The sequence below is a fragment of the Ovis canadensis genome, chromosome 3, assembly GCF_042477335.2.
Source record: "Ovis canadensis isolate MfBH-ARS-UI-01 breed Bighorn chromosome 3, ARS-UI_OviCan_v2, whole genome shotgun sequence".
Lineage (NCBI taxonomy): Eukaryota > Metazoa > Chordata > Mammalia > Artiodactyla > Bovidae > Ovis > Ovis canadensis.
This window is the reverse complement of record NC_091247.1, coordinates 160,350,837-160,360,818: the sequence shown is the minus strand read 5'-3', so window position 1 is coordinate 160,360,818 and position 9,982 is coordinate 160,350,837. Positions and strand designations below refer to the sequence as shown.

The 9,982-nt window shown below is 38.8% G+C and overlaps 1 pseudogene; it reads left to right on the top strand.

The window, feature by feature from the left end:
- The first annotated feature begins 1,995 nt into the window (after positions 1–1,995).
- LOC138437432 (ubiquitin-conjugating enzyme E2 D3 pseudogene) lies at positions 1,996–6,468 on the top strand (annotated as a pseudogene).
- The last annotated feature ends 3,514 nt before the right edge of the window (positions 6,469–9,982 follow it).

The following is a 9,982-nucleotide window of genomic DNA, read 5'->3' as shown; positions in this document are numbered from 1 at the left end:
TGAGCAACTTTCACTCACTCTGTTTTAATAAATCCTCCAGATGATGCTGGTGGCGTACTCAATTTTGAGAACCATTGATCTAAAGGTGAGATTAATTTGCACCTTCTTATGATTTTTGGCTTCCATATACTTTTTGAAATACTGTTTAATATTTTTCCCCTCTATTTTTCCGTGACACTTGAGTACTCCTGATGAGGAAATGATTTACAACTAAGGAACTAGACTGAAAAATCACAAAGAAAGCCTGTCAGGTGTATTCTACAGTGATGCTCTCAAGGCTCTGGCAAAGCCATAAACTGAAATAGTTTTCTTTTATGATAAAGTCAGCCTGCTCAAAGACAGTCTAGCTGCCAATTAGTTTATTAAAAAACTGTATAAACAAGACTTACTGTTTCTAAACTGTCTGCAATTTGTTCCCTCCCTTTTCCCATCTTTTGCACATTTTTTTGTCTTTTTTGCTTTGATAAGTTTTTGATTATGTCATGTGACTAAATCTGCATACAAGTAACTAGTTAAGTATTTTTGAGTATCCTTTCACACACCACAATTCTGTTACTGTTTTTTTTCTCCTACTTAACTGGTTACTCTTTTTCAGTCCCCTCTGCCAGCTTCATCCCCTTTACTCAGTCTTTTAATATTGCAGTGCCCTGGGCCATAGTCTAAGCTCCTCTGCTATTCTCTATCAGGATATTTGCTCTAAATAGCCCTGTTTTATGGTTTAGTTGCTAATACGTGTCCGACTGTTACAACCCCATGGACTAGCCTGCCAGGCTCCTCTGTCCATGGGATTCTGGCAAGAATATTGGAGTGGGTTGCCATTTCCTTCTCCAAGATAGTCCTACCTGAGCCTAATAAGTGACGCAAATTTTTATCTCCAGCCTTGACTCCTCCCCTAGGTCTAGACTTGTTTTTTCAGCTCAATACTTGATATCTCCATTTGGATGACTAAAGGTTTTTCACCTTTTACAAAGCAAAACAAAACGCTGATTTCCATGGCTAACTGCCTCCAAACTTACTCTTCTAGTCTTTCCTTTCTCCATCAATTACATACATCTTAAACTGAAAACCTAAGAGTTATCCTTTATTTCCTCTTTTTTTCCTCAATTACCACATTCAGTTAGTCCTTTCAGCTCTTCCATATCTATCTAATCTCCAGTCTATCCATTCTCTTGATGCCATCATTTATGTCTTGCCTGGGTGGCTATAAAAGCTTCCTAAGCTGGTTTCCTTGTTCCCTGCCCAGCAACAATTAATGCGACATGCAGGAATCAAAGTTGTCTTCAGAAACATGGATCAGAACATGACATTCCCTAAAACAAAATCTTGCAATGATTCCCACTGCATTTCAAATAAAATCCATATATTTTATCATGGCCTTCAAGGCCCTCTATATATTGGACTATGCCCATCTCTTCAACTATTTCTCCTATCATGCTTTCTCCACTCATTCTGGTTTACTTTCTACTCCTCTGATACACAACTTGCCTTCAGGCCTTCATACTTGTTCTGTCTGGAATTCTGTTCCCCTGGGCCCAGATCTTTATGTTTGATGAAGTCCAATTTACTATTTTGTCATTGTTGTTGCTTGTGTTTTGCTTCCTAAGCCTTTGTATAATCCTAGATCTTGATAATTTTTTTCTTCTAAGAGTTTTATTATTTTTCCTGTCATGTTTAGGTCATTGATCCATTTTGAGCTACGTTTTATATAAAATGAGAAGGTAGGGGTCCAGCTTCATTGTTATATATGTGAATATCTGTTTTGGATGTCCTGGCACCATTTGTTGAAAAGACTATTCTTTGCTCCTCTTGAATTTTCTTGTTACTCGCTGAAGATTAGGTGACAGTAAAAGTGAGTGTTTCGAGCCCCATAGGGCCAGGGAGGCACCAGCTGCCCCACGGGGAGGAGGCTGAGTCCGCAGTGTGAGGGAGTCCCCGGCCTCTCTGTGCCTATGTCTGGCAGAGCCGGTGTGAGATGAAGGAACAATCCTTCCCAGCCACTGGGATCATCAAGAGTTTTGGCCAGACCTTCAAGCACACACCGAGATAGCAGCTAGATGAAAAGCACAGACTATGGTGCTGAAACAGATTAATAAGGAACTTAGTAATTTGGCCTGTGACCCTCCAGCACAATGTTCTGCAGGTCCAGTTGGGGATGATATGTTCATAGGCAAGCCGTAATTATGGGACCTAATGACAGCCCATATCAAGGTGGTGTATTCATTTTCCTTCAGACTGCCCCTTCAAACCACCTAAGGTTGCATTTACAACAAGAATTTATCATCTAAATATTAATAGTAATGACAGCATTTGTCTTGATATTCTAAGATCACAGTGGTCTCCTGCTTTAACTATTTCTAAAGTTCTTTTATCTATTTGTTCACTGCTATGGGATCCAAACCCAGGTGATTCCCTAGTGCCAGAGATTGCACGGATCTATAAAACAGATAAGTACAACAGAATATCTCAGGAATGGACTCAGAAATATGCTGTGTGATGCTACCTTAAAGTCAGAATAACCTGCATTATAACTGGAGTAAACTTTACTTTTCCTTTTTTGATTTTCTTATCTGGCTGCTCCCCTATCAGACCTCATCTTTTTTAATTTTATTTTTTATTTACCTCCCTCCATTCATTCACATGCTCATCTGAGAAGACTTAAGTTTTTCCAGCTTTGAACAATAACTGCTTTTAGAAACTGTAAAGTAGTTACAAGAGAACAGTTGCCCAAGATTCAGAATTTTTTAAAAATGGAGCATGTGTATTACGTGGTCAATGTCTTCACTCTAACTTGGTTATGAGACTAAAATCATCCCTCACTGCTCTTAAGTGCTGAAGAATCATCTAAGAGGGAGGAAGATGTCACATCAAAGGAAGCAGCATTATTCTAGAAGCATCCATTCTTGTTTAAGCCTTCCACTGTTGGAGATTTGAGGTTACATGATATACTTTATGCTCATAACGATGTGGCTGGATAATTGGTATTGAATTTATAGTATCAGCAGAACAGAAAATGTGATTTTTTTGTGCATGTCAATAAAGAGATAACCAGTTCTGGTTCTACAGAGAATGGAAATTGGAAGTCAAACACCCTTTGTATTCCAAAATAGGGTCTCAAAACATTTTGTAATTTTCATTTAAATTGTTAGGAGGCTTGGAGTTACTAGGTAATCTATCTTCCAATATACTGTTCAATATAGCAGAGAATAAATGATGCAAGTTGTCAATGGAGGAGTGACCAACTATTAGCTCTGCTAGTAACTGGCTTATTTTTCTTCAATAAAGTTGCATAAACCAATGAATTAGCTCCCTGAATTAATCAGTATGGGAAACAATCTTTTGTAAGTGCAAAGCCGTTTTTTGTATGTACCTTTGGGATTTGCCTCATTGTTTGACATCAAATGATGTAAAGTTCAAGACTGAATATTTTGCCATGTTCAGTTAAAAGTGTGGAGTCTGTTACAAGTTGACGTATTGATTGACTTGATTTATACAGAATCAATAAGCTATTGAGATAGCGTAGCTTTACTATGCTGCACATGATACTGGCAGCCTGGGAGTTCATAGATGGGCTTGGAACCCAGCAGTTTTGAAATGTATATATGGAGTTTAAGAAATTTATTTTCCAGGTGCAACCCCCATATAACTAAATTTTTTCTTCACCTTGCACACTTGACTACCTATGTGGGATATTGAGTTTTTTAGCGGATTGAATATCCATTAAAATGGATTTGTTCAGCCATTTACGTTAATGAGCATTTAAGTGCAACAGATACCACTTCAGGTGGCTTAGTTCAGTCTCTCAGTAATGTCCAACTTTCGCCTCCCGTCCATCACCAACTCCTGGAGTTACTCAAACTCAACGTCCATTGAGTCGGTGATGCCATCCAACCATCTCATCCTCTGTCATCCTCTTCTCCCGCCTTCAGTCTTTCCCAGCATCAGGGTCTTTTCCAATGAGTCAGTTCTTCGCATCAGGTGGCCAAAATATTGGAGCTTCAGCTTCAGCATTAGTCCTTCCAATGAATATTCAGGACTGATTTCCCTCAGGATGGACTGGTTGGATCTCCTTGCTGTTGAAGGGAATCTCAGGAGTCTTCTCCAACATCACAGTTGAAAAGCATCAATTCTTCAGCACTCAGCTTTCTTTATAGTCCAACTCTAACATCCATACATGACTACTGGAAAAACAATAGCTTTGACTAGACAGACCTTTGTTGTCAAAGTAATATCTACTTTTTAATATGCTGTCTAGGTTGATCATAACTTTTCTTCCAAGGAGCAAGTGTCTTAATTTCATGGCTGCAATCATTATCTGCAGCGATTTTGGAGCCCAAAAAAGTAAAGTCTGTCACTGTTTGCATTGTTTCCCCATCTATTTGCCATGAAGTGATGGGACCAGATGCCGTGATCTTCGTTTTCTGAGTGTGGAGTTAAGTCAACTTTTTCATTCTCACTTTTATCAAGAGGCTCTTTAGTTCTTCTTCATTTTCTGGTATAAGTGTGGTGTCATCTGCATATCTGAGGTTATTGTTATTTCTCCCGGCAATCTTGATTCCAGCTTGTGCTTCATCTAGTTCAGCGTTTCTCATGATATACTCTGTATATAAGTTAAATAAGCAGGATGACAACATACAGCCTTGATGTACTCCTTTCCCTATTTGGAACCAGTCTGTTGTTCTATGTCCAGTTCTAACTGTTGCTTCTTGACCTGCATATAGATTTCTCAGGAGGCAGGTCAGGTGTTCTGGTATTCCCATCTCTAAAAATTTTCCACAGTTTAATTCAACAAATAATGTATAAGACATGTGAGGGAAACTTTTCTAAAACAGATCAAAGAAAATAAATGGAGACAGTCATCTTTCCTTGATAGAAAGACTGAATATGAATATAGCAAATAGGCTCCCTAATTCTCCCTAAAGTAGTGAAGAGGTTTAATGCAATTCCACTAAAGGTTTCCATAGATGTATTGGGTTGATGCAAAAGTAATTGTGGTTTTGCATTGTTGAGCTTTGCTGTTCAACAGTGCCATTTAAGAATGTATTGGGATACATTCTTAAATAAATGTGGTTATTTTATACATCATTTTATTGCACATTTCTTGCTTCATTTTTTTTGCTAATGACTTATTGCTGTTTATTTTATATTTATTTTAGACTAGGGAAATGATGTCTAAAAGCAAAAGACAAAAAAGCAAATTTGAGCGATTTTCTTATTTGAGTTCAAAATGTGTCATAAAGCACTGGAAACAACTCGCAACATAAACAATACATTTGGCCCAGGAACTACTAACAAACATACAATGTAGTGTGGTTCAAGTTTAGCAAAGGAGACAAGAGCCTTGAAGATAAATACAGTGCCTGGCCATCGGAAGTTGACAATGACCAATTAAGAGAGAGAAGTTAACAAAGAACTGAACATCAACTATTCGACAGTCATTCAGCATTTGCTGCAAATTGGAAAGTTGGAAAAGCTCAGTAAATGGGTGCTGTGTGAGCTGACCAAAAATCAAAAAAATTGTTTTGAAGTGTTATCTACTCATTCTATGCAACAACAATGAACCATTTCTTGATCTGATTGTGACATGCGACAGAAAGTGGATGTTATACAACAACCAGTGCCAAACCACTCAGTGATTGGACCAAGAATAAGCTCCAAAGCACTTCCCAAAGCCAAACTTGCACCATAAAAAGGTTATGGTCACTGTTTAGTGGTCTGCAGACTGTCTGATCCACTACAGCTTTCTGAATCCTGGCGAAACCATCACCTCTGAGAAGTATGCTCAGCAAATCAGTGAGATACACCAAAACTGTAACACCTGCAGCCAGCATTGGTTAACAAAAAGGACTCAATTCTTCTCCACAACAGCAACAGCACCCTGCCACACATCACACAACCAGTGCTTCAAAAGTTGAACTAATTGGGCTATGAAGTTCTACCTCATTCACTGTAGACCTGACCTCTCACCAACTGACTACCACTTCTTCCAGCATCTCAACAACTTTTTGGAGGGAAAATGCTTCCACAACCAGCTGCTGCTGCTGCTGTTGCTAAGTTGCTTCAGTCGTGTCCGACTCTGTGCAGCCCCATACACGGCAGCCCACCAGGCTCCCCCGTCGCTGGGTTTCTCCAGGCAAGAACACTGGAGTGGGTTGCCATTTCCTTCTCCAATGCATGAAAGGGAAAAGTGAAAGTGAAGTCCCTCAGTCGTGTCCGACCCTTAGCGACCCCATGGACTGCAGCCTACCAAGCTCCTCCGTCCATGGGATTTTCCAGGCAAGAGTACTGGAGAGGGATGCCATTGCCTTCTCCGTCCACAACCAGCAGGAGGCAGAAAATGCTTTCCAAGAGTTCATTGAATCCTGAAGCACAGATTTTTATGCTACAGAAATAAACAAACATTTCTCATTGGCAAAAATGTGTTGATTGTAATGATTCCCATTTTGATTAATAAAGATGTGTTTGAGCCTAGTTATAATGATTTAAAATTCATGGTCCAAAACCACAATTGCTTTACTAGTAAATTAATGTCTTGGGATTTTAAATGAATTTCTAGAAAATCAGCTGGAAGGAATAACAAAGATATTAAATTATTGAATTAAAATATGATTAATAAGGAGAGATTGGCATCAGATGTTAAATCTGTGTTAACATTGTTACACAGATATATAGTCAGACAACTAATGCTTTGAAACAGATACTTATCAGTGCGTAACTGATACCAGAAGGTCACTTAAATCTATTTAAGGGGAGCCAAATTTTCATAAGTAGCTTCACTAGAACTTTTAACTTGAAATTTTTTGCTAAGACTACAAAAAAACCTTACTTTCTTATAGTTAACTTATAAAATATTTTAACTCTTAGAAATGTTTTTTGACAAAATCATTTGAAACATGAAATGATAATCTTCACTTCATGTTGGCTGTTCCATAATTGAATCATTTTACAAAACATCCCAGACTTCATCCATTTTTGTAAGAGTATCTTCTAGTCAAATCTTGTATCTTTGACTTTTTGTTCTTGTCAGCTTTAAGAGCTAGTTGGACTGATCAACACAGTCTATGGCTCTGCTCATGTCTTGAATAGTTTTCCATAAGTTCACTTCATAGTCAATTTTCATTGCACTTGCATTGTATTTTTGAATGACAATCTGTGAGACAGTGGCAAACACAGACATTAACACAGGAGGTACTAGGAAGCAGGAAAGAATGTTTGAGGAAGTGTTGATTTCTCTTTTTTTTTGGCTACACTGTCTGGCTTGCAGGACCTTATTTCCTCAACCAGGGGTTGAACCTGTGCCCTCAGCAGTGTATACATGGAGTTCTAACCACTGGTTGTTGTTTAATTGCTAAGTCATGTCTGACTCTTGTGACCCCATGGACTGTAGCCTGCCAGGTTCCTCTGTCCATCGGATTCTCCAGGCAAGAATACTGGAGTGGATTGCCATTTCCCCCTTCAAGGGATCTTCCCGACCCAGGGATTGAACCTGTGTCTCCTACATTGGCAGGTGAATTCTTTACCACTGAGCCACCTGGGAAGCCTCCCACCATGCTTTAATAACATGGAAAAATCAAAATCACTTTCCTTGGTTTTCCCCAAAGGCAGCTGAATATACTTAAAACACTATTTAGAGACTTCCCTGGTGGCGCAGTGGATAGGAATCTACCTGCCAATGCAGGGAACACGGGTTTTATCCCTGGTCCAGGGGAATTCCACATGCTGTGGAGCAGCTAAGTCTGTGGGCCACAACAACTGAGACCACATGCTACAGCTTCTGAAGTTCACGTACCCAGCGCCTGTGCCCTGAACCAAGACACGTCACCACAGTGAGGAGCCTGTGCACTGCAACTAGCGACATTCTGTGAGCAGTAACACAGACCCAGCACGCCCAGAAATAAGTAATTTAAAAATATATTACTTGGTTATAAAACAGGGCCTTATATATGAAGATAGGTGGAATAAATATTACCCTATGAAATTTAAGTGTTTGTAGAAGTATGCTATTTTCATTATATTTAGAAAAAAATAAAGTTCAGTTGGACTTTAATATGGGTTTGAACTGCATGGGTCCACTTATGCTCAGATTTTTTTCAATAGTAAAAACTACAGTACTACACAATTCATGAAAGGCTAATTTGGCGGGTGCAGGACCACAGATACTGAGGAATCAAATATAGGTAGGGTTGATACTTGTATTTTTGACTGCACAGAGGATCACCACCCACAACCTGTGTTATTCACGGGTGAACTGTACATCATAAAGTATATCATATTCTAATATTAGAGAAATTGGTAAGAAAATTACTATTTACCTGAAGTAATTTTTGAAGATATGCCTTGAAAATTTTAATATTCCACTCACCTAGGAGCTAGAACCTGACTCAAAAATAACCAATTTTCAAAAAAAAAAAAAATTCACAGGGTTAAAACTATGGAAAGATTAATCACTGATGACTCATGAAGCAACTCAGAATATTGAAGTGCCTCATTTCAAAACTTACTGTAAATCAAAAATTGCAGTTATTTGAATTCCCTGTAAAGGTCATGAAAGCTGTGTTATTTATACTTGTGTATTTTCCTGTAATTTTTTCCACCTCTTATGGGCATCATAGAAAATAAGAGTTTAAAACTTATCCTCTGCAGTCAGAAAGTAGACACGAAAATTACTCTGGTTACTTAAATCAGGGCAAGATCTGTGGAAGACCTGTCTTAGAATCATTTGGGATGCTTGTTAGAAATGCAGATTTCTGAATCCCTCACCAGACCTGAATCACTGTATGTAGGAGAGCTCCCAGGATAGTAACAAGTTCTCCAGGTATTCTCATATTTAAGTTTGAGATCCATTGCCACATGACTTCTGGATCTGAGATATCAACCTTGAGAGCACTAAAATAATTCCTCCCATAAATGTTGATACAGGGGAAACGTGACATTAAAATGGGTGTGCTACTTCCCACAGAGTATAAGAACAGGAAATAATATGTTCTGCCATCAGACAAAAGGAATTTTAGAGGCAAAGTTGGAAATAGTTAAGAGCTATTTCATTCTTGATTATACTAATAACATCATTGCTTATAAAATGTATAGATTTTACAGTATATTTTTCCTTATTGATGTTAAGTGACATGAAATTAGCTGAGCATCATTTGATTCCTTTGGAAAATGTTTTTGTTGTTTTCGTGTTTTGCTTTTACTTTAAACACTCAGATGTATCTTTAGTTCTTTCCACTAAATATCTTGAGTTTTCAGAGTTGTGGTTGTGATACATGTTTTCATTAATGCTAGCCATTTTCACTTGTAATCCCAGTTATAATTGTTACCAGTGGAAACTGAATAAAATGGGTTTTATGGGACTTCCCTGGTGATCCAGTGGTTAAGTATCTGCCTTGCAATGCAAGGAACATAGGTACAATCTCTGATTGGGGAACTAAGATCCCACATGCTACAAAGCAACTAAGCCCACACACCACAACTACTGAGCCCGGGCTCCAGAGCTTCAAGGCTCAACTAGAGAGTCCCTGTGCCCACTGCAACGAAAGACACTGCAAACGCAACTAAGATGAGGCAGCAATATATACATAAATACACATACAGAAGGAATTAAATTTTTTTATTTTTCTTTTTACACAACTGTGTAAAGTTAAGTGGCTAATAGTTTTCATTTGGTCAATTTGTTTTCTTTGTGAGAGTTGAACACACATAATTCTTCCTTAATCATCTCCCAACTTACCCTTCAAACCTTGCGTTTCCTCCCTGCAGCCCCTCACCTCCCATTGCTGCTGCGCTGTGTTCAGTCGTGTCCCACTCTTTGCAACGCTATGGACCCACCAGGACCCTATGGACCCACCAGGCTCCTCTGTCTATGGGATATCCAGGCAAGAATACTGGATTGGGTTGCCATTTCCTACTCCAGGGGATTCCTGACCCAGGGATTGAACCCACGTCTCCTGCATTGGCAGGCAGATTCTTTACCACTGAGCAACCT